This window comes from Coffea arabica, chromosome 3e (assembly GCF_036785885.1).
Source record: "Coffea arabica cultivar ET-39 chromosome 3e, Coffea Arabica ET-39 HiFi, whole genome shotgun sequence".
In the NCBI taxonomy this organism is placed as follows: Eukaryota; Viridiplantae; Streptophyta; class Magnoliopsida; order Gentianales; family Rubiaceae; genus Coffea; species Coffea arabica.
In genome coordinates, this window is record NC_092315.1 from 26,102,772 (window position 1) to 26,109,591 (window position 6,820).

General features: G+C 37.5%; 1 long non-coding RNA gene across 1 annotated transcript; it reads left to right on the forward strand.

Annotated features, from left to right (window-relative positions):
* Positions 1 to 5,913: 5,913 nt before the first annotated feature.
* LOC140038703 (uncharacterized) lies at positions 5,914 to 6,229 on the forward strand. The gene is made up of 2 exons (XR_011842269.1): positions 5,914 to 6,035; positions 6,162 to 6,229. It is a non-coding gene; the product is annotated as an uncharacterized lncRNA (long non-coding RNA).
* Positions 6,230 to 6,820: the final 591 nt, after the last annotated feature.

A 6,820-nucleotide genomic window follows, 5' to 3' on the forward strand; every position in this document is an offset into this window, starting at 1 on the left:
CCTGAGCGTTCACCATAAGGCTCAGCTCCTCGACCTCCTGAAGTAAAGTTCGGTTGGTATTCACCAACTAACGATGCTCGTCGTCAAGGGACAGTACTAGGTCATTAGGGTACGCGTATGTCGCCCTACATGGACATTGGAGAAACCTAGTAGAAGGCGAGTAACGCACACGAGCTCCTCTACCAAGTGCTTGATAGTAAATCGATCTAAGAGGCTCCACGTGGCAATTAACATGACCACTACTATTAGTAGCGTGTCCTCCATTTCCATTCTCCATCCCTATAAAACAATCACAATTTTCAGGTTAGAAACTTAAAGTCACTAACTCGCTCAAACGTTACTTAAGGTATAACTAAGTTATTTCATTCCTATTCTCGAGGGTAAAATCTCTAATATATCTCCCAAATAGATCTCTAACCTAGTGCTCTGATACCAACTGTGACGCCTCCACTTCTCCCAAGGGCGAACACAAGGGTATCGGCGGGACGCCTGCCCAACTCTCGCCAGGACTCGATACAGTTCCAATTCAAACTTAAGGACAAACGATCGTATAATGAAAGTCGAAGATATAAAGAAAAGTCGCTTCCTTAGAATATTCAATCTTACATCACAAGTTACCAAAATACATCAACATTCCCAAAATATAGAACCTCCAAAAGTTGTCTAAACGAATACATTTAAAATCCGAATCAAAAGACCATCAAGTTGGCTTCTCCAAGATTCATTCCATTTCGGCTCCTGTTAAGGAAAACAAAGCTAATGGGATGAGCTATTGCTCAGTGAGGCCAAGAAAAACATGCAAGCACGTAGTTCAAGTAGCAATAGCACTTATGCGAGAAATAAAGCTATATCATTCAAACAATTTACAATTTAATATAAACACACTCAGTAAGGATACATGAGCTCTCAGGAACTAGGTTCCACTTGCTGTGCCAATGCTTGATCAAATACTTCCCCGCGATGACACTCCACCGGGTCAGTATAAAGTTCATAGAACTCCACTTATTTCACAGTTCCTGTTCATCGTTACAACCCCCAGTCCCGGGCCCGCTCTTCTATAAAAGGCACTACTACTTGAGTAGGGCAAGCGAGATCTCTTAATAAATCAATTTTACAATTATCTCATGGTTCACCGAGCTTCTTGACCAAGCCCTTGCTAGCTCGAGTCCCAAGGTCGGCCAATTGAGATTTGGACGTCCCCCAATTCAGTTGTTGGTCAAGGATATTCACTCCAAACGACATCCAGTCAACCAAATACAATGTAGTTATGAGCAGTTCAGTTATACAATCGGTTAAAAGAGAACGAGTGCGATAACGTACATACTCGACTCAACAATTACGAACCATTCAATCCATAAAAAGCAATTCACAAAATTGCAATAAGTCATGCATTTGACACTCACCAAGTCAAAATAAGGGAGCAAGTGCAAAAGATATTTAGAGGTCGGCTCCGAAATTCTCTTCAAAATCCTCTTGAGCGCCTGAAGACATAACAATTATCCATCACCCATAAATACCTACAAACTCCTTGCCAAACAAGGAGGAATGTACGTTCGTTTTAAGCTAAGACAATATCTCAAAAATCCTCAATCTCTCGAAAATCGAGATTCAAAAGTGAGGATTTAATAGCACAAGAGAAACTGATTTCCTCCATGAAATTGAGTTTAAAATGATCAATCAATATCAAAGGATAGGTAAAAGTTTCCAAAAACTCATTTCCCAACAAGTCGGAAAATTTCAGTTTAACGCGTCAAATTTAGAAAAATCAGATATTGCACTTGGTAGGTCCAAAAATGGAAAAATTTATACCGTTGGAAACTAGATTCGAAGTACTAAAAATTCCTACAAGACAGTTCCCAATATTCTAAATGGAAAGCATTCATTTTTCAGCTCAAAGTTTCAGTTCCTAGAAGACAGGTTTGAACCAGTCTTGTTTTTCAGCAATCTTTGGAAATTCGGCATAATTCACAGAAAGCAAATCATGCTCTGAAATTTGTAACACAAAAAGAGTTTCAGACAAGGTTTCAAACACAATAAACAGAACTAAATTTAGAGTTTTGGGCATTGAGATATAGCAGCTTAAAGTTGGCTAATCTGATGTGGGAAGGCAGTTAACAAAATGACCAAAGTTCATAAAATGTTTCAAGGCTAATCTGCCCTCTTGCTTTTCTTTCCTTTTCAAACGTTTTGCACAATGAAATCAGCCCCAATTCGATCCATTTTTGAAACCAAAGTTCTAGAAACATTTAATAAGCAATTGGTGGGTAATTGACACCAAAATTTTCGAAGCAAAACATCCCAGAACAAATCTAACCATTCGGCCAGAAAGAAGGAAAAAACTTTATAGTTTCCAGTTTTGTCGTACTTTCAAAATAAGGCCACATCTCACTCAATACAAGTTCAAATTAAGAATAGTTTATGGCGTTGGAAACTAGGTTCAAAATGATACATTTCATCAGGAGAAAATATTCCCAAAATCGGTTCACAAGTGAGAGAAAATAGAGCCACAAGATGCGGCTTCTCCATTCCTCTCGGACAGACAATCAGAACAGGACAGTCAACTTTGTTGAATCACTATAGTTCACTCGGTTCGAACTAGCAAGTGAATTTTATACCGTTAGAAAGCTATGAATGTCTAGTTTTTAATGCTGGTAACGGCACTCAATTTTGATTTTTTTACAGAGAGATATGTTCAGGCAAACAACTACTGTTCGGCTCTCCTGAACACCATTTCCAGATTTCTTCCACTTTCGGAAACCTTAGTTTTGAGCAACCAATTAAAACGATTTTTAGAAGACACTTTGTACACACGATATGCCACATATATCCATCAATTTCACAGCCATACAAACACCGAAAATTTGAATTAAAACAGAGCAACAATGGACAGAATTTCGGCCAGCTCTAGTCTCACCCATTTCTCAATTTTCTCTCCATTTCTAACCGTAGTTCCACTCATTTAACACATAAACACAACAATCAAGCACTTTAATCCTCAATACAGCTACCTATAATCCACCTCAACACCGCTAGCTTAGTGGTTAAAGCAACATAAATGATTTTTCTCAAGTCGTCTACCTATTTCTTGCTTAGGGTTGCAAACCCATGCAATCTAAGCTTCATTCTTGAAGAAAATGGAAAGATATGAAGGAGATGGAAGATACCTCTTGAACCCTTGAAGAAACCAAAAATTTCTCACCACAAAACCTCCAAGAAACTCCACTAGATGATGTCTTTCTCCAACCTAGTACAAACCTCCAAGTAGTATGTGAGTTGGGTGAAGATTTGCGAGGGAAATGGAAGCAAAAATGGTGTGAAATGAAGAGTGCTTTCTTCTCTTCTTTTCCTTTGCTGTTCGGCCGACCAAGAGAGGGGAGAGAGAGAAGGGTTTGTGTTGTGAATCTTCCCTTGGAAGATTGTAGGGAAAAAGGTGCAAAAAAGTGTCCAAGGTCAACTTTGAATAGTACGCGAATAGTGTCCCGTACTACCACTTTTTTCTCTTGTTTGTTTCACTTGTGCACTAATCCTCAAATGTAATTCCTTTAACACTATCATTATTCACTCTTAGTAGTCTAATATAAATTTCTCAAATCTCCACTTAGTCGTTTCGATGCAAAATGCGCGAACTTCCGATTCGCCCGCGATAAAGCGAAATTTAAAAGCAATTCATGTAACGATAATATAATTAACTAATTTTAGGATAAATAATTATAAAAATAATTATTTTAAAAATAAAAACATGAATCCTCACAGAAGATCCCACAGATCTGCTGCCATCACCTCCTAGAGTCGAAAACTGCAAGTCTAGATTCTGTGTCAAACTATCCAAAATAGAAAAAGGATCACTTCAACAAAAATGGCCTTTTCTGACATGTCTATAAAGACACTTACTGGTTTATGTCATTATAGCATTTCTATTATGACACTTATTATCAACTTAATAATATATGCTCTAATTTATTTTATTTTATCTGATATAAAAATAATAATGTATCTTTAGGCTCTCTATCATAACACTTGTGAAAATGTGAGATACATCAAGAAAAATTAAAACACAAAACGACATGGTTTAATTTTGGCGGAAGATTCTTTGCCAAAACACTTAAGTGAAATCTCAAAACTTCATTTTGCCTCCTCGTGAAATTTTGCTTCTTCTTATCTCTCTCACAAACTCTCTCTCTCTCTCTCTCTCGGCAAACTCTCTCTCAAAACTCTTGGCCAAAATTTTGCTTTCCTCGCAGAATTTTCTTACCAATTTATGCCCTCCGCCTCTCTCGGCCACTCTCCTGTCCTCTGTCTTACTGAATAATGCAGAAGCTAGGGGAAGCCCTGGCCGATCTCCCCAACATTTCTAATATCCAAACTGGTGTCCGACGAAAATTAGGGCTCTGAGTCTGAGAGATACCTTAGATTTAGGGCGATATTCGCAGCATCTGCACTTATTCTTTCTTGGATTTCAGCGATCAGCGGCAAATGTCGCCTCCTCCTGGACCCTACTCTGGCACCAGCACTCTCGCCTTGGTAAACCATCCACCAATTTTTCTCTAATTTCATTTTGTTTACTTTTGTCTGATTTTGAGTTCTTTTTGGGTAATTATTTTTGTGTCAATTGGTGATTTGGGGGTTGAGGGTGGATGTTGAGGGTTGAGGGTTTTGGGAAGGAGAAGGTAAAGAAGGTAGAGGAGGTGATGTGGTTGTGGAAGGGAGTGAAGAGATGGAGGTGGTGGCAGTGATGGGTGGTGGAACAGCGACGGACGATGAGACGGTGGAAGCTGTGGTTGTTGGCATAGGAGGAAAGGATGATGGTGGTGGTTGCTGCAGAAGTTCCGGTGGTTGAGGAGTGGATGCCGGTGGTGTTGGCATCTGAAAAAAGATTCCAAAGTAGAAGATAGTATTGATGCTGTAAAAGATTCCAAAGTGCACACGACTAAGACAACGTCGGTCCTTAGTGGTAGTTTGTTAATGTTATCCTGATGAGTGACGAGAAGCCATTGGGAAGTCAGCATCTATATTATGTACTCCTAACATCTAGCAGCGGACAAGGTATTTTTCTATTCGTTTCAGCGATAATCTATAGGCTTAAAAGAAGAATTAAAGCCAATATATGAAAGGTCTTCCTACAATGATGATGCATGACAATGACATGATCACGAATTAAATTTGTTATCAAATGGAAGTGGATAAGAAATGTAGGGAAAGAATGTTGCAATTAAGACAATGTTTGACAGAGAGAAGGCATTAAAATAAAGAAAGAGATAGGCCTCTGATATCAAGGCAAGGACTCTTTTGTAGTCTTGTTAAGTGGCTATTTGTACAAGTGTTAGTAAGGTATTGGTAGGCTCTTGGATATTTTTCCTTTAGTTATGGAAGGGGTAGTTATCAAAACCTGCTTCGATCATTTTGTGACAGCTTCAATTCAACTGATTGCTGCTACCATTGGAACTCTTTAATTTAATTTATTAGCCAGTCAAAGTCAGGAGTTGGCTAATAAATTGGTTGTAAGTTTAGTTATGTGTTTGGTATGCACAAAAGTCCGTTGCTGAAATCACAGCAGACGGAGACAGAGACAGAGACAGAGAGGATTATACATATACATATATCTTTCTTACGTATAATGTAAGTTTAATAAAACTTAAAGAGAGTTGTTAGAAACCTTAAAGAGAGATTTCTGAAATTATCTCTAAAATGGAAGATAAACTAACCGTGTTGGATTTGTCAAGAAAGCATGAGAATTGATTTCGAAGTCAAATTGCAATATTTGAGCGATATACTCTATTTGTTTTCATATGTTAGTCATGAATTATAATTAATTACTTGTAGTTAGTCCCTTAAATGTTAGATCAGAACCAAAAAAATATGTGATGTTTTCTGATAGGGAAACATTTTGTAATGTGTGATGTTTTCTGCATCAGATGAGGAAGGTGGATATGCTTGAAGAAGTCACTGTTATCTAGTCTGAGAAGGTTAAGGATGAATTGGTGTTGGATGGCAATGACATTGAGCTTGTTTCCCGATCTGCTGCCCTGATAAACCAAGTAAGAGACACTCTGTGCCATATTTATGATATTTGAATCTACAAGTTTTGTTCCTTGTCACTTGTCTTTAAAATGTAGTTCATCTGGCTGAATAGCTAATATACAACCTTTTCTTAGTGTGGACAGAAATGCCATGTGAAGAACAAAGATATCCGGAAGTTCCTTGATGGTATCTATGTCAGTGAGAAGGGGCAAATAGCCGAGGAGGAGTGAGAGTTAGTGGCCTACATTTCTTAATCATTTTCTTGGATTGATTCCTTTTTATCATATCAAGATGCTTGTGGGGCTTTCTTAGAGATGACTTCTATTTTGAACTTAAAATAGAAGTCATGTTTTTTGGAGTATATATGCTTGCTTTTAGTGGTCTACTTTAGTGTTTTCTTATCTGTATTTAGAATGTATTGTAGACACCAAATTTTGATTTCAAACTTTATTCATTTAATTAATTTAATTTTTATTTTATTTGTTTCGATTTTAGGTTTTTATTTTATTTGATTTTATTTTTGTTTTGATTCGTGTCTCTTGTCTTACTTTAATTGAATTAAGAGTTTTTTACACTAAATTTTTGAAAAAAAGGAAAAAAAGAAAAAGTCAATCAAAGGGACAAGAATAAGACACATAAGCCTACTTTGGGATTTGAAATCTTGGCCTTTCATATTAGGTTTAGTCTTTTGAGGTGCCTTTAAAATGCAAAACAACCGCAAGCCAAAGGGAGGAACAAAAAAAAAAGCTAGGAAAAGCTAAGGAAAAGCTTAGGGCGGCTAGGGTTCAGGATAAGAAAGCTA